Source organism: Taudactylus pleione, unplaced genomic scaffold (assembly GCF_031769625.1).
Source record: "Taudactylus pleione unplaced genomic scaffold, aTauple2 ptg001166l, whole genome shotgun sequence".
Lineage (NCBI taxonomy): Eukaryota > Metazoa > Chordata > Amphibia > Anura > Myobatrachidae > Taudactylus > Taudactylus pleione.
Window position 1 is genome coordinate 771,590 of NW_028285567.1, and position 21,992 is coordinate 793,581.

The 21,992-nt window shown below is 48.5% G+C and overlaps 1 protein-coding gene across 2 annotated transcripts in view; it reads left to right on the top strand.

Moving 5' to 3' along the window:
- The window catches only part of RGS12 (regulator of G protein signaling 12), a 218,373-nt gene that overhangs the window by 192,857 nt on the left and 3,524 nt on the right, over nt 1-21,992 (top strand). The gene's annotated exons all lie outside the window — the stretch shown is intronic.

Consider the following 21,992-nt stretch of genomic DNA (forward strand, 5'->3'; position numbering starts at 1 on the left):
AGGAGGAGGGGTTTGGTGGTGGGGTAGTAGGACAGAGGGGGGGGGTAGAACAGGAAGAAAGTGGAGTAATGGGAGAGGAGGGAAGAGTAGGCAGACAGAGGAGGCAGGAGGAGGTGGAAGAGATGAGAGGAAAAGGAAAAAGGTGGAAGCGGGGGGCAGAACTGAGGATTAGGTGGAGATTGAGTGAAGTAGGGAGTTGATGAAAACCTTGTCATGGTGTTTATAAGTAATCTAGAGGAATGAAATTTGGAAATGTAAATGAAATATGAGTGCAAGAGATTTGTGGAAATGCAAGTGAAAGAACAGTGATGGTAAATATGTATGCAGATTACCAAATTTGTTTTTGGGAGGATTATAAGTGGGGATCGAATGTGTGCAGAATTTGAAAAATAACGCAGATTGTAAGCAGATAGAGGATGTGAGGCTAGGCAAGAGAGCTAAGATAAAGGACAGTGTTTCAAAGAGGAAAGATGTAAACTGACATGGGAACAAGTACGGTAAGCATTGAGATGTATGCGAGAATCAGAAGGCCAGCATTAGCACTAGAAGTGTTCTTGCTGTGACTACACAGGGAGTCCAGTTGTAGCATCTGTGAAATTATGCTAATGTTAGTAAAGATCACCGGAGCATAAAGGCGACCACTGCAGCCTTGTTACCTGCGTTGCGCCGATGCCTACCTGCGTAAATATCAGTAACATCGAAGCACATCGACGGCTATCTTACCCTTGCTTCAAGTCTGATCTGCTGCAGCCTTGGGTGCTCTCCTGACACGCAGAGCTGCATATGCAATAGCAGTGGCTAATTTATGTACGCCCATGTAATGGCGTTCAAACGGCCAGGCACACCTATGTTTTGCCAACGAACCCCTCCTGTCCACACCCCCCAAATGTTCACTTCCTGTCACTCAATCTGCGATGGGTCTCCGTGGCCTGCGTGATCGCAGTGTGATTCATGTCCTACAATCGCTGGATCTGCGTGAAAATTGCATTAGTGTCCTTCTCTGAATGAGGCCCTAAATCACTGTGAAATCACACCCTAACCTGCTACATAGTCTATGGGACAGCACCTTACTCACCCTGACATCACTGACCAGTCACATACTAACCTGATACATAGTCTATGGGACAGCACCTTACTCACCCTGACATCACTGACCAGTCACATACTAACCTGCTACATAGTCTATGGGACAGCACCTTACTCACCCTGACATCACTGACCAGTCACATACTAACCTGCTACACACTGTGTGAGATCACTGGTAATCAGACTAATGCTGGGCATACACTGGCAGATAAAATGTCTGTGAGACTGACAGATCCACTGACAGCCTGAAACCTAGAAGATATTGCAGCAATTGGCTGTGAGAGATTTCACAGTGTATATCGCACGATATCTGCTTTCCTCCCCTGGCAAGGAAACACTTGCCCCGTTCCTCCCTTATGACAGAACAGAGGAAATGTTTGGCGGCCGGCCGGCCGGCCAGCTGCAGCAGTGCATACACTGCAAGATGCAGCTGAACAATGATCTGATCAGTCGGGTATGTTGGAAATTTTAACATGCCCGGCAGTCCGATCATCGCTGATTGGACGCGGCCATATACTATGCGCTTATCTGGCCGATTCACCGATAATTGCTTAGTACAAGGTCGTAACAGGCCATGAATGAGCCCTGTGCCGCCCCCCCCCCCCCAATTTAGCATCATTACGGGGGGTGGAGCCACGCAACAACCCCGTTCACGTCACTGGTGGGGGCGTTCCCTGCAGTCTCCAAGATGCTGGGCTTCCCACAGGCTCCCCCCTGTTCTCCTGCTGATCTGCGGAGAAGCTGTGTGTGCTCGCCCCACCACCGTGGGACAGTTGGGAGATATGATGCTGCATGGGCTATGTGACTGCACTCTGCCCATTCTGTGACATCACTATCGAGCCACAGACTAACCTGCCACATACTGAGTGATTGCACTGCACTCACTCTGTGTTATCACCATTCAGTCACACCCTAACATGCTACATAGCACTGCACTTAGTTTACAGATAGCACTAATTATTTCACTTGTGATTCTGTGAAGAGACCTGAAAATCATGCACTGTTGGTAGCTCTCGAGGACCGGGGTTGGCTACTACTGACTTAGGGGGTGATTCAATTGGGTGTGAGGTTTAGCGAGGTAAAAAACTTTGCACCCAATTTTGGATTACCGTGGGTATGCGCGCTCCCTATACCCGTGGTATCCAATTAAAAGAAAATGTTCACTGGGTTTACAGAGCTGAAAACCCCACAGCGCGTAAAGAAAAAAAAATTATAAAAAAAGATACCTCTCCGGGGGTCTTCGTGGCTCCCGGTGGTCTCCCCTCCATCTTGTCACTGGAGAGGGGGCTGCTGGGAGGCTCTGTAGAAATCACCACGTTTGATTTTCAGTCCCCTAATTAAATATCAAAACCCAGCGCCACATGTGCTTTTCTTTTTGTTTCTTTTTAGTGACATCTGAGTAACCTGTTTCATGGGTTGTGTGGCTGCCCTGTGCTCACACTTTTACATCACCTTCCCATTACAGGTTAACTTGCTACGTACACTAAGTCAGTGGTCCCCAAACTCTTCTTTTTTTTTTTTTTTTTTTTTTTTTTTTTTTTTACTTCAAGGCACCCTTAATGTCTCATCAGTTTCTCGCAGCACCTCTAGGCCAAAAAAATACTTAACTTTATATCCTAACAGCTAAGAAGCCGCTATAAAGAATGATATAAATTTGGAGAACAAAAAAACAAGAGATAATCCTGTTATGTGAAAAAAACGATAAGCTTCAAAAGTCAGCATATTTTTTTTTTTATAACCTCTGAATGTTTTTCCAGCCAAATCATTAGGTGTTTGCAGATAACGTAGAGAAACGTTATGCAGTCGGGATGCCAACCGTCGGCATCCCGACTGCCTAATCCCGGCAAGGGTTTAATGACAGGCATCGAAATCCAGACGCCTGTCATTTTAGCTGCGTGGGGAGGGGAGGTTAGGGCTAGGCACCCTCCCCCCCGCACCCCGGGAGACTTAGGTTTAGGCTGCGGGGAAGTGGGGGTTAGGCACTTGGGGAGGTTAGGGTTAGGTACCCCTAAGGGAGGGTTGGGGGTTAGTACTTACCTTAGCTGTTGGTGGGATCTTCACTGGTGCCGGTCTTCCGGCGTCAGGATTTGAACATGCGTCCGGCGGTATTTTCTACTTCAGGGTCCATAGGGTATCCACAGGATACCTTGGGGTATTGGCGATGGCGGCAGACATCGGCACCTCAGAGTTAGGTTTTCAGCCTCCCAGGATGCACTGGGGTTCCTCTCCTAAACCCCGATCCAAGGCATTTCAGTTTCGTAGGTGCCCGGCTCGGAGTCGGTTCACCTTATTCAGAGGAGGGCTGCTGAATAGCCCCTGAAGTTCTTTTTGACAAGGCAGCTTTGCTGCGCTGCTATGAGCGGACATCAGGGACAATCTAATTAGAGGTCCCTGCTGCTGCTCCGTCACCCCGGCGGGCCAGGACACCGGTACTGATCCGGGGATCCTGCCAGATACCAGGGGTCTCAGCTAGCGGGGACCCCGGGACATCCAGACTGTGGCCGTATTCAAGGGGACTCAGGTAAGCAGCAGGCACCTGCGGTGGGTACCCATCGATTCACAGTCTTATTTTTCCCTAGGCATGGGACAGACTGCATATGGAGCCAGGTACTGATCCTGCGCATCCACTAGACCACCAGGGACAGCGGGCTGCAGCGGTTGGGATATGCTCCAGCGCCCCAGGGGTTATTAGCATACCTGGGGAGCGCGCCTTCCCTGTCTCACAGACGACGCCTCCCCTGCTGCACAGTGTCTTTCCACAGTGGTCTGGCGGGCTGTGTCAGCGCTCTTCCCCCGGACCTGCCTCCTCTCAGGTCCTCGGCGGCCATTTTCATGGAAGTGGTAGACGCTGCTGGATTTTGACACAGGTGGCGTCGCGGTCCGTGTCCCCCGCATACCTTTCCTCCGATAAGGTCAGCGTATGCAGCACTGTTTCCTACCAGGCTCTGTGTCTGCGTAGTTGTTCATAGTTCTTGTAGTGCAGGTAATTTATTTCTGCATTGTATGTGAATATGCTAGCGCTGTCTGACTGTACTTTCACTTCTGACTGTCAGCCATTTTACTATCCCTGTTCTTTCTCTGCTAAAGCCCTTGCTGTGCGGTGTTGCAGGGTGTTCATTATCCCACAATAAAAGTGTTTTATTGTGTGGGGAGTCACATACACTCCGTTTACACTCATCATGTCTGGGAGTGGACGAGAGTATCCTCTTCAGCTAAAATGTACCACATGCAATGTACAATTAGCCGAGGGAGATGGGAACGCTGAGGGATTATGTAGGGCATGTTATATAATACCACGCCCGATTTCTGTCACTGCATCGGTGCAGGAACCGCCCTGGGCTTGTTTTGCTAAGGCACTTACAACCCTGGTGGGCCAGTTGGCGACACCCCCTGCATTTCCCCAGATGGAGTTATCGCAGCAGGCGGTAGTCTCATCACCCATGAAGGGGTTCCCCAGACAGTTGCTGGTATCTCAGTGTCTCCCGCTTTCGCTCCCCCCAGGAGCCTGTGTGGGTGAATTCATTGTCCAACATGGTACAGCACCTGACGGACGTTTTACAGGGGGAGTCACCATTGCGGCCTTTATTGTCTCAGACGGCTCAGTATGATGATGAGGACATGACGTCTGATGACGGTGAGATTATTGACTTTTCAGACCAGGAGCCCCTTCGTGTAAAGGAGGCGTAGTCTATGTCTAAAGTCTTTATACCTGGCCTTATACGGGCAGTCCGTGCAGCCTTGGTTATTGAGAATGAGGATCCCCCGTGGCTAAATCCACAGTTGGATTCTCATGTCGCACGCCTAGAGAGGAGTGCAACATTGCCCATGTCCTCCTTGAAGGATGTTACGGATCGCAAGGTGGAAATATGCCTAAAATCCATTTATTCCCTTGCTGGGAGGGGCTTCCAGACCGGCTATGGCCGTGTGCTGGGTAGCCAGAGCCATGGAGCGCTGGGCAGATAACTTGGAGGTGTCTCTGGACACTGACTCTTCAGCTGAGCAGGTGGAGTTAGTAGGCAATCTCAGAGATTCAGCCATGTACATTAATGAGGCAGCCGTAGATATAGGTCTCTTCACTTCCAGAATCTCCTCGGCAGCAGTAGCAGCTCGCCGCTCCCTGTGGTTGCGCTCTTGGAAAGTGGATGCAGATTCCAAGAAGGGATTGGAATGCTTGCCGCCTTTTAATGGACAGGTCCTGTTTGGCCCTGATCTGGACAAAATTGTGGCCACGCTGGCAGCAGCTAAATCTGCGTGTCTGTCATCGGCTGCGGTCCCATCAGGGCCCATCAAGGCCCCCAGAGGATATAGCAGCTGGAGAAGTGGTGTCAGAGGGTGAGATCCAGGTTTCAGTAATGGCTAGCAGATGAATAGGACATGGGTGGGGACCAGTTTATTATAGACTGACCTGGCATTCCAGAGGGCACAGGATAGAGAGATGGCATTTGTGGGGGAGATGTGAATAATATTATCTGGGTTGCTGTAACGTGGAGGTAAGATTAATTTGGGGGACCAATATGAATAGAGTTTAGTGATGGTGCGGGCACCTGAGCTAGAAAGGGAACCTGCAGGAGGTGGGTAGGGAGGAAGATGTGGATGGCAGTGGGGTGAAGTGACAGGGAGAGGAGTGTAGGAGGAGGGTTTGGTGGTGGGGTAGTAGGACAGAGGGGGGGGGGGGTAGAACAGGAAGAAAGTGGAGTAATGGGAGAGGAGGGAAGAGTAGGCAGACAGAGGAGGGGAGAGGAGGTGGAAGAGATAAGGGGAAAGGAAAAAGGTGGAAGCAGGGGGCAGAACAGAGGATTAGGTGGAGACTGAGTGAAGGAGGGAGTAGAAGAACACCTTGTCATGGTGTTTATAAGTAAACTAGAGGAATGACATTTGGAAATGTAAATGAAATATGAGTGCAAGAGATTTGTAAAAATGCAAGAGAAAGAACAGTGATGGTAAATATGTATGCAGATTACCAAGTTTGTTATAGGGAGGATTATAAGTGGGGATCTAATGTGTGCAGAATTTGAAAAATAACGCAGATTATAAGCAGATAGAGGATGTGAGGCTAGGCAAGAGAGCTAAGATAAAGGACAGTGTTTCAAAGAGGAAAGATGTAAACTGACTTGGGAACAAGTACAATAAGCATTGAATTGTATGCGAGAATCAGAAGGCCAGCATTATTAATCGCACTAGAAGTGTTCTTGCTGTGACTACACAGGGAGTCCAGTTGTAGCCTGAATCTTTAGACCGTTGAGGTTTGTTGTTTGATGGAACTTTTGGTGCAGACACATGGTCAGATTTTTCTTCAGATCTGAACGATAACTATTTAAAAAATCGTTTATATCTGAAGGAAAATCTGACATGCCTGGACGATGCACGTTCCCAATGGTCAGATAACGATATCTGACATCTGATGTGTTTGGAATCGTCCAAATCTGACTGCATTCATTTTAATGCAGTCAAAAATTGTTCAAATCGTTAAAATCTTTGGTAAAATCGTTCAATTGTTCATCTGACAAATCTGACTTGTGTATGCGCCATTAGAGTTTCCTCCTTCTGTTTATCTTCGGTATAACGCAGGTCTAACGCTACAGTTTTGCACTTAAAAAACACTGCACTTTGAAAAACTGCACCATCCAGCCTAAATACTGACACTAAAGCTGCCCATCCACTAGGCGATTAAACCTAGCGATGGAGCGATAACGACGGTCGTTATCGCTCCAACGCTTGGTAATTGACCGCAAATCGGGCAGTAAAAGGTTAAAAACGACCAGCGATGTGCGCGCCCACTGGTCGTTTTTAACATCAATCATCGCCCGAACATGACTGTCAACCTGACGCCGTCAGGTTACCATGTTCGGGGATGATTGATCTGCATACACTGAACGTTCAGTGTAAGCAGCTCACCCGGCGGGAGACGACTGCATCGTAATCGTGCCGTCGTCCCCCGCATCGTTAAGTGGATGGGCAGCATTATACAGAGATGTAGACAAGTGTGGACACTAATTAATGAAAACCCCCAATTGGCCATCCAAAGAAAGCTAGCAATAAAAATGGCTTAAGTCAACAAGGAACACATACCAAACATCTAAGGCTACAAATAAATCAAGCCTTCACTTCAGTCAATAGACTGAGAGAATCCTTATAACAATTTAACTATTACAAACCATAAGGCATTAGAAACAATAGCATAAGGATTCAGTAAAGAATAAGCTAGTTACCTATAAGTATAATTAATAATGCAGGCACAGCAGGTGGAATACTCTGCAGTCAAATTCAGTTACCTGTGGATAAGCCTGAATGTACTGTACATTGTCCAATCTTCCTGTGACATTGCACTGTAGTTCTCTCATAAGACTCGGTAGTATCTGTACTCCTCTGTTTTAGACAGTAGAAGCCGTACCACACACATTTGGGATGCAAAACACCCAAATTACCAACCGCAAAACATGTTGCTGCACAGTACATTTCTGTCTGCTTTGCGCATGACCACAGTACTGTACTTTACCGATGTGTGTACTGCTCTTCTATTAACACCTATATGCATAGCCTTGACCTTCTCTTAAAATGCTGCTTGGTTGAGTCCCAAGTACAGTATGTCTTAAATAAATTCGGGGCCTATCCATTAGCAGATAAATTTGAACGATGAACGATTTATCGTTCAGTCGTTCAATTTATCTGCTAATGGATAGGCTCTGAACGATCAAAATGCGCACTCCAGTGGGCCGACGAATTTGGTCTTTTGTCTCTCCAACATGATGGTCAATTATCATTTATCGTTGACAGATATTAGAAATATCTGTCGCGGTAAACGACGAACGATTTTTTTTTTATGAAAACGAATAGAAACAAACAAAGATAATCCACTCCCAGAATGATGTCATGCAAAATCGTTCGTCGTTAGAAAAAAAATCTGTCATGTACATGACCGATATCTGGCACAGCAGCCCCAGGAATTTTCAAAAGATAAATCTTTTGTCTTTCATCTTTTGAAAAGATCTGCTAATGGATAGGCCCCTTAGATGGAGCTGCAGATAATATATATATTTATTTTTTCCAACGAGTCATGTGAGTGTTCTCACTATATTGGTAAAAAGGTGTCTTCAAATGCACAATATGAGCCAATAGAGTAATCCAGGCCTCTCGGTGTGTAATGGATAATGTGGCTGTGGACATGACTGTCCAATCACCTGCTACATAAACTGTGTGAGTGATATTACCATCCAATCACACGCTAAGCTGCTACATAGTGACATCACTATCCAGCCACACAATAATTTGCTACTACATACACTTTGCACTAAGTTCCTGATTTAGAGATGGACGCTAATGCGATCGCACTGAGATTTCATACGGAACACATCTGGGAAATTATGCTAATGTTAGCAAAGATCACCGGAGCATAAAGGCGACCACTGCAGCCTTCTTACTTGTGTTGCGCCAATGCCTACCTGTGTAAAAATCGATAACACCGAAGCACATCGACGGCCATCTTACCCTTGCTGCAAGTCTGACCTGCTGCAGCCTTGGGTGCTCTCCTGACACGCAGAGCTGCGTATGCAATAGCAGTGGCTAATTTATGTATGCCCATGTAATGGCGTTCAAACGGCCAGGCACACCTTTGTTTCGCCAACGAACCCCCCTGTCAACACCCCCAAACGTTCACTTCCTGTCACGATTTCTGCGACGGGTCTCAGTGGCCTGCGTGATCGCAGTGTGATTCATGTCATACAATCGCTGGATCTGCGTGAAAATTGCATTAGTGTCCATCTCTGAATGAGGCCCTAAATCACTATGAATTCACACCCTAACCTGCTACATAGTCTATGGGACAGCACGTTACTCACCCTGACATCACTGACCAGTCACATACTAACCTGCTACATAGTCTATGGGACAGCACCTTACCCTGACATCACTGACCAGTCACATACTAACCTGCTACACACTGTGTGAGATCACTGGTAATCTGACTAATGCTGGGCGTACACTGGTAGATAAAATGTCCGTCACACTGACAGATACACTGACAGCCTGAAACCTAGAAGGTATTGCGGCAATTGGCTGTGAGAGATTTCACAGTGTATAGTGCACGATATCGGCTTCCTCCCCTGGCAAGGAAACATTTGCCCCGTTCCTCCCCTATGAAAGAACAGGGGAAATGTTTGGCGGCCAGCCGGCTGCAGCAGTGCATACACTGCAAGATGCGACTGAACAATGATCTGATCAGTCTGGTATGTTGGAAATTTTAACATTGCCGACAGTCCAATCATCGCTGATTGGTCGCGGCCATACACTATGCGCTTATCTAGCCGATTCACTGATAATTGCTTAGTACAAGGTCGTAAATGAGCCCTGTGCCGCCCCCGCCCCTTTAGCATCATTACGGGGGGTGGAGCCACGCAACAACCCCGTTCACGTCACTGGTGGGGGCGTTCCCTGCAGTCTCCATGATGCTGGGCTTCCCACAGGCTCCCCCCTGTTCTCCTGCTGATCTGCGGAGAAGCTGTGTGTTCTCGCCCCACCACCGTGGGACAGTTGGGAGATATGATGCTGCATGGGCTATGTGACTGCACTCTGCCCATTCTGTGACATCACTATCGAGCCACAGACTAACCTCCCACATACTGAGTGATTGCACTGCACTCACTCTGTGTTATCACCATTCAGTCACACCCTAACATGCTACATAGCACTGCACTTAGGGCCTGATTCAGACCCACTCGCGAGCGGCTGTCCGCTCGCAAGTGGGTCGATGGTCTGCGCATGCGCACGACGGAGGGAGCTCCGTCATGCGCATGCGCGAGACGCGACGAGCGAAGGACTTTCCTTCGCTCGTTGTGTCTGATCAAAGGGGGCTTGCTGTCGATGTTGATTGACAGCACGCCCCCTTTGGTGGGCGTGCCAGGGGTGTGCCTCCCAGACGGGGGGGTTCCCAAGGGAACGCCTACCGTCAGAAGCCGGCCCCACCGACATCACTAGTGATGTCAGTGGGAGTGATTTTGGCTCTGATAGAGCCAAAATCACTCCGGGCCTTGCGGTTGAGAAACTCAACCGCAGGCTTCGGCTCGCAGTGGCGATGGTCGCGATGGTCAAGACCATCGCGACCATCATCCTGCACGCTCGTATAGGCTGTGGGTGGTCCATACGAGCGTCCAGGAGGACGCTCCATAATTATGGAGGTGGGCCCTGATTCAGAGCGAGCGCTCTGGTCAGAGCGTCCGGCTCTGAATCAGGGCCTTAGTTTACAGATAGCACTAATCATGCACTGTTGGTAGCTCTCGAGGACCAGGGTTGGCTACTACTGACTTAGGGGGTGATTCAATTGGGCGTGAGGTTTAGCGAGGTAAAAAAACCTTGCACCCAATTTTGGATTACCGTGGGTATGCGCGCTCCCTATACCCGTGGTATCCAATTAAAAGAAAATGTTCACTGGGTTTACAGAGCTGAAAACCCCACAGCGAGTAAAAAAAATTAAAATAAATAAATAAAAAAAGATACCTCTCCGGGGGTCTTTGTGGCTCCCGGTGGTCTCCCCTCCATCTTGTCACTGGAGAGGGGGCTGCTGGGAGGCTCTGTAGAAATCACCACGTTTGATTTTCAGTCCCCTAATTAAATATCAAAACCCAGCGCCACATGTGCTTTTCTTTTTGTTTCTTTTTAGTGACATCTGAGTAACCTGTTTCATGGGTTGTGTGGCTGCCCTGTGCTCAGTTTTACATCACCTTCCCATTACAGGTTAACTTGCTACGTACACTAAGTCAGTGGTCCCCAAACTCTTCTTCTTTTTTTTTTTTTTTTACTTCAAGGCACCCTTAATGTCTCATCAGTTTCTCGCAGCACCTCTAGGCCAAAAAAATACTTAACTTTATATCCTAACAGCTAAGAAGCCGCTATGAAGAATGATATAAATTTGGAAAACAAAAAAACAAGAGATAATCCTGTTATGTGAAAAAAACGATAAGCTACAACAGTCAGCATATTTTTTTTTTTTTTTTTATAACCTCTGAATGTTTTTCCAGCCAAATCATTAGGTGTTTGCAGATAACGTAGAGAAACGTTATGCAGTCGGGATGCCAACCGTCGGCATCCCGACTGCCTAATCCCGGCAAGGGTTTAATGACAGGCATCGAAATCCAGACGCCTGTCATTTTAGCTGCGTGGGGAGGGGAGGTTAGGGCTAGGCACCCTCCCCCCCGCACCCCGGGAGACTTAGGTTTAGGCTGCGGGGAAGTGGGTGTTAGGCACTTGGGGAGGTTAGGGTTAGGTACCCCTAAGGGAGGGTTGGGGGTTAGTACTTACCTTAGCTGTTGGTGGGATCTTCACTGGTGCCGGTCTTCCGGCATCAGGATTTGAACATGCATCCGGCGGTATTTTCTACTTCAGGGTCCATAGGGTATCCACAGGATACCTTGGGGTATTGGCGATGGCGGCAGACATCGGCACCTCAGAGTTACGTTTTCAGCCTCCCAGGATGCACTGGGGTTCCTCTCCTATACCCCGATCCAAGGCATTTCAGTTTCGTAGGTGCCCGGCTCGGAGTCGGTTCACCTTATTCAGAGGAGGGCTGCTGAACAGCCCCTGAAGTTCTTTTTGACAAGGCAGCTTTGCTGCGCTGCTATGAGCGGACATCAGGGACAATCTAATTAGAGGTCCCTGCTGCCGCTCCGTCACCCAGTCGGGCCAGGACACCGGTATTGATCCGGGGATCCTGCCTGATACCAGGGGTCTCAGCTAGCGGGGATCCCGGGACATCCAGACTGTGGCCGTATTCAAGGGGACTCAGGTAAGTAGCAGGCACCTGCGGTGGGTACCCATCGATTCACAGTCTTATTTTGCCTTAGGCAGGGGACAGACTGCATATGGAGCCAGGTACTGATCCTGCGCATCCACTAGACCACCAGGGACAGCGGGCTGCAGCGGTTGGGATACGCTCCAGTGTCCCAGGGGTTAATAGCATGCCTGGGGAGCACGCCTTCCCTTTCTCACAGCCGACGCCTCCCCTGCTGCACAGTGTCTTTCCCCAGTGGTCTGGCGGGCTGTGTCAGCGCTCTTCCCCCGGGTCTGCCTCCTCTCAGCTCCATTTTTATGGAAGTGGTAGACGCTGCTGGATTTTGACACAGGTGGCTTCGCGGTCCGTGTCCCCCGCATACCTCTCCTCCGATAAGGTCAGCGTATGCAGCACTGTTTCCTACCAGGCTCTGTGTCTGCGTAGTTGTTCATAGTTCTTGTAGTGCAGGTAATTTATTTCTGCATTGTATGTGACTATGCTAGCGCTGTCTGACTGTACTTTCACTTCTGACTGTCAGCCATTTTACTATCCCTGTTCTTTCTCTGCTAAAGCCCTTGCTGTGCGGTGTTGCAGGGTGTTCATTATCCCACAATAAAAGTGTTTTATTGTGTGGGGAGTCACATACACTCCGTTTACACTCATCATGTCTGGGAGTGGACGAGAATATCCTCTTCAGCTAAAATGTACCACATGCAATGTACAATTAGCCGAGGGAGATTGGAACGCTGAGGGATTTTGTAGGGCATGTTATATAATACCACGTCCGATTTCTGTCACTGCATCGGTGCAGGAACCGCCCTGGGCTTGTTTTGCTAAGGCACTTACAACCCTGGTGGGCCAGTTGGCGACACCCCCTGCATTTCCCCAGATGGAGTTATCGCAGCAGGCGGTAGTCTCATCACCCATAAAGGGGTTCCCCAGACAGTTGCTGGTATCTCAGTGTCTCCTGCTTTCGCCCCCCCCAGGAGCCTGTGTGGGTGAATTCATTGTCCAACACGGTACAGCACCTGACGGACGTTTTACAAGGGGAGTCACCGTTGCGGCCTTTATTGTCTCAAATGGCTCAGTATGATGATGAGGACATGACGTCTGATGACGGTGAGATTATTGACTTTTCAGACCAGGAGCCCCTTCGTGTAAAGGAGGCGTAGTCTATGTCTAAAGTCTTTATACCTGGCCTTATACGGGCAGTCCGTGCAGCCTTGGTTATTGAGAATGAGGATCCCCCCGTGGCTAAATCCACAGGTGGATTCTCATGTCGCACGCCTAGTGAGGAGTGCAACATTGCCCATGTCCTCCTTGAAGGATGTTACGGATCGCAAGGTGGAAATATGCCTAAAATCCATTTATTCCCTTGCTGGGAGGGGCTTCCAGACCGGCTATGGCCGTGTGCTGGGTAGCCAGAGCCATGGAGCGCTGGGCAGATAACTTGGAGGTGTCTCTGGACACTGACTCTTCAGCTGAGCAGGTGGAGTTAGTAGGCAATCTCAGAGATTCAGCCATGTACATTAATGAGGCAGCCGTAGATATAGGTCTCTTCACTTCCAGAATCTCCTCGGCAGCAGTAGCAGCTCGCCGCTCCCTGTGGTTGCGCTCTTGGAAAGTGGATGCAGATTCCAAGAAGGGATTGGAATGCTTGCCGTTTTTTAATGGACAGGTCCTGTTTGGCCCTGATCTGGACAAAATTGTGGCCACGCTGGCAGCAGCTAAATCTGCGTGTCTGCCATCGGCTGCGGTCCCATCAGGGTCTGGTACATCGTCCTTTCGACCCTGTAGGGCCCAGGGTATGTCCAAAATACAGTCCTTTCCAAGACAGTCAGGGGCCAAGAAATCTGCTCAGCCAAAGAAGCAGGCTTGAAGTACAAGACGTCCTACTCCCAAGTCGGATGATAAGCCTTCAGCCTGAGGGGATGAGCCTCCCCTTGGGGGACCCCAGAGTGGGAGGCCGACTTCTTCAGTTCGCCTAGTGCTGGTATCTGACTACCATGGTCACTTGGGTAAGAAAAGTGGTCTCTCGGGGGTATGCCCTCTCCTTCCGGCGAAGGCCTCCCAGCCGGTTTTTCACCACAGGCCTTCAGTCAGATCAGGACAAGGCCCTGGAACTCCAGAAAGTGTTACACTCTATGCTCCAGGCTGAAGTTATAGTACCTGTTCAGTTACCCCAGAGGGGCACGGGATACTATTCCAATCTCTTTCTGGTACAGAAACCCAATGGGGCTTACCGCCCATCCTCAACCTCAAGTCCCTCAACAAGTCCTTGAGGGTTCCTGGGTTCAGGATGGAGACCCTGCGTTCCATTATGTTGGCAATGGAGCCTGGGGATTTTATGGTGGTGTTGGACATTCAGGATGCCTACCTGCATGTTCCTATTATCTTAGCACACCAGCAATTCCTCAGGTTTGCAGTGGTCAATCAACATTTCCAGTCCCAGGCACTGCCCTTTGGTCTGGCCACAGCACCTCGAGTGTTTACCAAAGTCATGGCAGCCCACCTGTGGATGCAGGGGGTCTGCTTGTTACCCTATCTGGACGACCTTCTGTTGTTAGCAGGGTCAGAGATCCTTCAGTGCCATCTGCAACTGACGATATTAGTGTTGCAGAATCACGGCTGGTTGATGAACTGGAAGAAGTCCTCCCTGGTTCCCTCACAGAGCATGCTCCATCTCGGAGCCCTGTTGGACTCCCAACAACAGAGGATCTTTGTGACGGAGGAAAAGATCTCTGCATTTCAGGCAAAGGTACGCAGTTGCCTTCAGAGTCGCCGAGTGTCTGTTTACTCAGCGATGAGGTTATTGGGCTCCATGGTGTTGATGTTCAACATGGTGGAATATGTCCAGTTTCCCTCCAGACCTCTGCAGAAATTGATCCTCTCCAGATGGAATGGGTTGCCCCATTGGATAAAGACACAGACAATGGTGCTTTCTCTGGAGGTACGTCTGTCTCTGGCCTGGTGGCTACAAACGGCTCACCTGAACAGGGGGCGCCCCTTTTGGGTTGTGGACTGGGTCCTTCTGACAATGGAAGCTAGTCTCCGGGACTGGGGAGCAGTGACAGGTCCACACTTGTTCCAAGGAAGGTGGACACCAGCAGAATCTGCACTTCCAATCAACATCTTGGAACTTCGGGTAGTATTCCGAGCTCTCCAGCAGGCAAGATATGTTCTCCACGGAAAACCCGTGCAGGTACAGTTGGACAACGCCACCACAGTGGCTTACTTAAACCACCAAGGAGGAACCCGAAGTTAGGCGGCACTGACGGAGGTGTTCCGCATTCTGGCTTGGGGGGAGGGCAATCTCCCTGCCATCTCGGCAGTGTTCATACCAGCAGTCCTCAACTGGGAAGCAAACTTTCTCAGCAGTCAAGATGTGCATCCAGGGGAATGGTCTCTTCACCAGGAGGTATTTCAACTCCTAGTGAACAAGTGGGGCCTTCCAGAGATAGACCTCATGGCCTCCCGACACAACAACAAGCTGCCTGTGTATGGGTCAAGAACAAAAGACATGGAGGCTCTTCTAGTAGATGCTCTGTCGGTCCGGTGGACCTTCCGGTTTGCATACCTCTTCCTACCGTTCTCCCTTCTTCCTCGAGTGATTCGAAAATTCAAGCAAGGAGGCACGCTCCTGTTGATAGCCACAGCGTGGCCCAAACGTCACTGGTACTCAGATCTTTGGCGTCTCTCCATCAACACTCCGATGCTGTTGCTTCAACGTCCGGACTTGTTGTTTCAAGGTCCTTGCCATTACCCGGACCTGGGTCGCCAGCGTGTATGGCATACTTATTTTGAGTCGTGTCGCCCTAGAGGTTATGATCCCCAGGTGTTTAGGATATCCAGGGTTTTGGCTTTCCTACAGGCGGGCTTAGATCACAGTCTTCACCTTGCTTCCTTAAAGGTGCAAGTTTCTGCCCTGTCAGTGTGGTTTCAGTGTAGGATTGCTACTCTTCCTGATATCCGCACCTTTTATGCAAGGTGTACTTCGCATTCAGCCTCCCTTTGACCCCCCAGTGGCTCCTTGGGATTTGGCTGTGGTCCTGAGGGCTCTCCAAGGACCGCCATTTGAACCACTGGGCTCGGGATTTAAAATGGCTTACAGGTAAGACTGTGTTTCTCCTGACCATTGTTTCGGCCAGAAGGGTGTCAGATTTGGGGGCTCTCTCATGTCGCCCTCCCTCTGATTTTTCATAGGGACAGCGCAGTGCTGCGCAAATGCCCTGGTTTCCTACCTAAGGTGGTATCTAGTTTCCACATTAATGAGGAAATTATAGTACCGTCCTTTAATTCCCCAGACCTCTCAGATGGTGAGGCCTCCTTGGATGTGGCACGTGCTCTAAGAATTTATGTTGACTGTACAAATTCATTTCGGAAGTCGGACTCCTTGTTTGTCCTCTATGGTTTCCGTAAGAAGGGTTGGCCTGCCACTAAGCAAACGTTGGCAGGATGGATTTGCATGGCAATTTCTGAAGCTTACATTCATGAGGGCCTTCCTGTACCATCCTCTGTTAAAGCTCATTCTGCTCTCTGTGGGTCCGTCGTGGGCAGCTCGCCATGGTGCCTCTGCTGTTCAGCTTTGCAAGGCAGCCATGTGGTCTTCTGTCCATACCTTTGTGAGGTATTATGCGTTTGATACCTTCGCCTCTCAGGATGCTTCCTTCGGGCGGCGGATTCTCCTTTCTGCACGGAAGCATCCTTAAAGGATACTGCTTTGGGACATCCCCCAGGTATCCTGTGGATACCCTGTGGACCCTGAAGTAGAAAATATGAGAGATGGTAAGAACTTACCCTTGTTATCTCTATTTCTACGAAGTCCATAGGGTTCCACAGGACTCCTGCCCTGTCGCACCTGTACTGCAGTTGGGCTTTGATCTGGTCACCGGTTTTTCCATCTCCTTCTGGTGAGAATGTGATTCTAGTGTGCTCCAGTCTTTCTTCTCCTTCTCCCGCTTATGGCTTGTTATGTAACTAAGATGCCTTTGGGCGGGGTATAGGAGAGGGACTCCAGTGCATCCTGGGAGGCTGAAAACTGAACTCTGAGGTGCCCGATGTCTGCCGCCATCGCCTATACTCCAAGGTATTCTGTGGAACCCTATGGACTTTGTAGAAATAGAGATAACAGGGGTACGTTCTTACCATATCTAATATTTTCATACTGATCCCAGAGAAACTGCTTTCACATAGACTAATGTTGGTTTTAAGTGTCAGCGCAGGTTATATAGCTTATTTCACAATCAAAAATCTCATAATAAAGAAAAGGGGTACAATTTATAATTCCATATATGCAATTTTAATTTAATAATACCAACTAAACTACCTCACAACTTCAGACACTGTCACAACCTGTCACTAACCTAAACAGAGGAGAGTCCAGCAGTTACACTGTGAACTGTGAGGTGAAGTAGAAGAAAACCGGGAAGAGTTGGAGGGAGCTGGGCTGCACAGTTCTGACAGTGAGAGCCAGCAGCACAGCATGGGGCTGGCTGTGCTGTGTAAATGGCTGCGGACAGCTAAGGAAGCAGCGCGTGGCCCGATCAGCTGACTTGTTGACTGATCATCCACCCGCGGCACCCACTTTGGGAACCGCTGCACTACGTGACTGCAGCGCCCTCACTCTGATATCACTATCCAGTGATGCTCACTAATGGTGAGTACAAACTTAAAAGACGAAATGGCTGACCAGTCGCCGTGCCAACCAGTTGGCCAATTTTGTAAGCTATACACGCTTGCCAATTGGTTGCTCGATATGTCTGGCTAGACATCACAACTGTGTGAGCATATGAATTTGATGTCAGTGTCGGCGGTTCCTGCAGCCAGTGTATGGGTGGTCACTAACCTGTTACACAGACTGTATGGGTGAGATAACCAATCACAGTCTTAACTGCTACAAAGACTCTGTGATGTCGGCATTCAATTAGACTAGCCAGCTACACAGGCTGTGTGACTGTACCATGCTCACTATGTGACATCACTATCCAAGCACACACTAAACTGCTACATAGACTGAGTGAGATAATCATCCAGCCACACTAATCTGCTACACAGTCTATGGAAAAAATTGTGCCGCTCTCTTAGAGGAGGACTAAGGCCATTTGTGAGGCTGCTGCTATTTATTGTGCCAGTCCGGGTCCTCTCATCGCTTTTATACTGCTACAGAGGCTGTCTGACATCAACATCTAATCACTGACTGACCTCCTGCATAGGTACTACAGAAGTTGTACTGCACTGTGACATCAACCGAATGACTGCACTGAGCTGACTGTGACATCACCATCCAGTCACTGACTAGCCTGCTAAGCACTGAGATCACCATCCATTCGCGTTAAGCACTGAGATCACCATCCATTCGCGTTCTATCCTGCTACCAGGGCCGTTGAGACAGCCACGAGGTCAGGGGCTGAAGGGGGCATGTCCAAAACAAGGATGCTTGGTCACAAACAAAGAATGGAAAAACTGCCACACCGCAGTGCACAATGGGGTCATTTGTCCCTTGCAGTAGCTGGCCCAGGCCTGGATAATTAGTAACCACCACCACCACCCTTTCGGTGCCCCTGTCTGCTACATTGGATGGTGACCTCATTCACACAGTCAAACATGGACTGACCTGCTAAACACACACTGTAATTGTACTGTGCTCAATCTGACATCACATCCTTCCCAATCTCTCACCCATAGGCTGAAAACTTTAATAAACATTGTATGGAGAGGCTGGGTGCAGGCCATCAGCTCTGGAAGCACTGGGCATGCCCCCAACATGACGTGCAAAGGGGGATGTGCACATGTCCCAAATCCCCCACCCATTCAAATGTTTGGAGATATGATCAACATACAATGAGAATAACCCATTGCATTGAGCTTACTGTGAGATCACTATCCAATTGCAGACTGTGTCACTCTCTGCACTAGTGCACCACACTCACATACCAATTTCACTCTGCGACATCACTATGCAGCCACACAGTAACCAGCTATATACAATGTGTGAGATCACAGACTATTCTGCTACATAGACTGTGACTGCACTGAGCTCATTGTGACATCATCATACAACATGCAGTAACTGTTTACTTTTATTAACTCCTCCTATCTGGGGGAAGCCCAGCCCATGAGGGAGCGGGGCCATTTGCTCTGCGTAATTGAGCCCCACCCCTCATCATAGCATAATACTGTAAATTGTGGGTCTGCAATGAGGGGGTGAGGCAAAAATGATGCAATTCTCTTTGGACTAGCCCCACCCTCTCCCAATGGATGCGCAATACCAGGCATTACACTGCCTATCCTGCTTACTTCACTAGAAAGTAGGTGTGATGCGGTAGGGCCACATACTTGTCCGGTCATCCAGGGGACTACGTGAAAGTCTAACGGACATTCCGGTAGAGTAGATAAATAATGCATTGACAGACTAACTTGCTACGTAGGCTTTGTGAGGTCACCATTAGATCACAGGCTAACCGGCTCCATTGATGGTGTGATGTCACTTTACTCACTCTGATATCACCTTCCAATCACGTGCTAATGCTAGGTACTAGTCTCCATGAGCAGCCCAGCATCACCGGGGATGATGGGTACGCCCCCGAAGGGATTTCCCACCCCTTTATATTAGGCCACACCCCTTTTGTGTGCTGGGGATGTGAAGTGCACATCAGGTGATCCTCTGGGTATATCCCGCAGTTGATTACCACGGTATGTATTGAGAAATACGATTTACATCTCTAAGAGCTGTCCTTTGCGATGCCCCCGGATAGAGAGACTTCTGGGTTTAACACCCAGAAGTCCCTCTGGCATCCTTCTGCGGCGATGGGAGGGATCCGTATGTTAGTAAATGTGTGATTTATCCCCAGAAACACAACATCAATTTTAATCGAATTTGAACTATTTTAAATCGATTAAAATCGACCTTTAGTAAATATATCCCTAAGTCTTAAAACGCCCCTGGAGAGAGCAGTTTTTAACTCCTCCTACTACCCGAAACTCAGCGGGCTCTACTGTGCAATAATCTTCCCCAGACTCCATGTTTAGTCAAACAATCTTGTCTGGTAAGGGGTACCTTCCTTTTCATAGTCACACCCCTCATTATGCAGTCATGAAAAGTGGAGAATTATCATCAGACTATGGAGAATATTTACTAATGACACTGCTGCTTTTCATCAATTTTGCCCACGGGACTTAAAATGGTAATATATTAAATGTAATGCCATTTTCATTCCCATGGGCAAAACCAACGCTTAAAAACTATTCCACATGGTGGTAATTATTAGGTGCTCCTTCCCCTAACCAGAGCCATAGAGGCTGCTCTGTGCTATCTTTTTCCCCCCGCAGAGCTCATCTGTACCACTTACATCACATTGCCACATAACGTTTATTAGCTAAATGTTTTTGCTGGTTCGACATTACGGAACACCTTGCAGGGGGTGCATTCATAGGGGCACCTCCACTTTCTGGCAGGGCATATTTACAGAGGAATTCCATATGCTGGAGGGCTCATTGCCCATTACTACCCAGGAAAATATTAGACATCTCTGCTACATCTAAGGTGCCAGAGTTCAGATTTTATCTAGATTGTTCAGTAAAATATCCAGCTTCCCTATTTTGCCTGCATAGGGCTGGATTAGGGTTTGTGGGGCAACTAACTTAAATGGGGGCCCCTTCCAATAACATTATCAAAAAGATATACTGGCGATGTTATTAAAAAGTATAATATGTAATTACTCCCAGCACCAGAAATGTGTTAAACACACGGTTGTGCTCCCAGTTCATACTATGCCACACAGAAAGTCCAGTTCACAGGGGCCATAGTGCCCCACACAGTGGTGACGTAGTAATGTGTGGGCGCACATGGACTCTGGTCCTGCATGAAATTCCACCGTTGATCTTCCTTCCCGGCAGACATCCCCTGTCATTTTTGTTCAGATCAGTTTGTAATTATAAAAAATTAAAATGTCTAAAATTAATGCAAAGGGTGGTTGCATAGTAACCACCCAAAAATCGTCCTTCCATCTGGCATTGTCCGGCCACTCCATTCTCTAAGGCACAGGTTCTCAAACTCGGTCCTCAGGACCCCCAACAGTGCATGTTTTGCAGGTCTCCTCACAGAATCAGTGAAATAATTAGCTCCACCTGTGGATCTTTTAAAACGTGTCAGTGAGTAATGAATACACCTGTGCCCCTGCTGGGTGACCTGGAAAACGTGACCTGTGTGGGGTCCTGAGGACCGAGTTTGAGAACCACTGCTCTAAGGCTATAGCAGTGTGAAGCCACCACAAATAAGATGTCAAGACATGCCACAGGTTCTTTGATTTGTTGGCCTCCTTTGTGCAGATAAGCCAGGATATTGTGGGGGAGATTTCTGTATTTTCCAGCATAGTGATTACTCAAAGTACTCATATTTCTTCATAATTATGGATTTCTTTATAGTCAGTGGTGTAACTACTGGGGGCACCCAGGTTTTGTGGTTTTGTGGGTCCAAGGAAGGGAGGGGATGGTGCCAAGAGAGGTGGACTGCGGTTGCACATTACCAGGGCTTTATTGTCATTTACAAAGTCTGCTTATTGTTTGTCTGTGCATCCCTGGCCTCTCCTGCACTTCGCACCCAGGTTTCAATCTCATTCATGCTACCTGTGGTTGGAGGGGGTAGGAGAAGACCTTGCCCTCTGGTGCTAAGGACGAAGCTCTGCCACTGTTTATAGTCATATAATACAGCTCAATGCACAACGTCCATTGACCTTTTTCACAAACATTATTTGTATAAAGTGCTGATTATACCACTTCCCTCTACCGTAACTCTTGCCCTTGCTAGTGAATGGTGGATGTTGCTACCGATGTGAAACCTACTGTAAAGTAAATGGCGGTGTTCCAGGAGTCTGGTGTTTCCTCTTAATGTCTCTCCAATCTGTCCATCAATGAGGAGCCCCGAGACACTGCTGCTCCGGTTGAGGTTCACTGACTTCATAAGCCTCAGATACCATGATCAACATGGTGGCAACATCTTCCATGCTAAAACAAGTGCTGAAACCTCAGTCTACCAATGGTAGGTAGACAAACTTAAAACTAAATACAAAAAACCTCGGTGTGTGTGTCACTGCGGATCTTGTGCATTTATGTTTCCATGTAGTGTACAGTATACTTCCTTCTCTGTGGA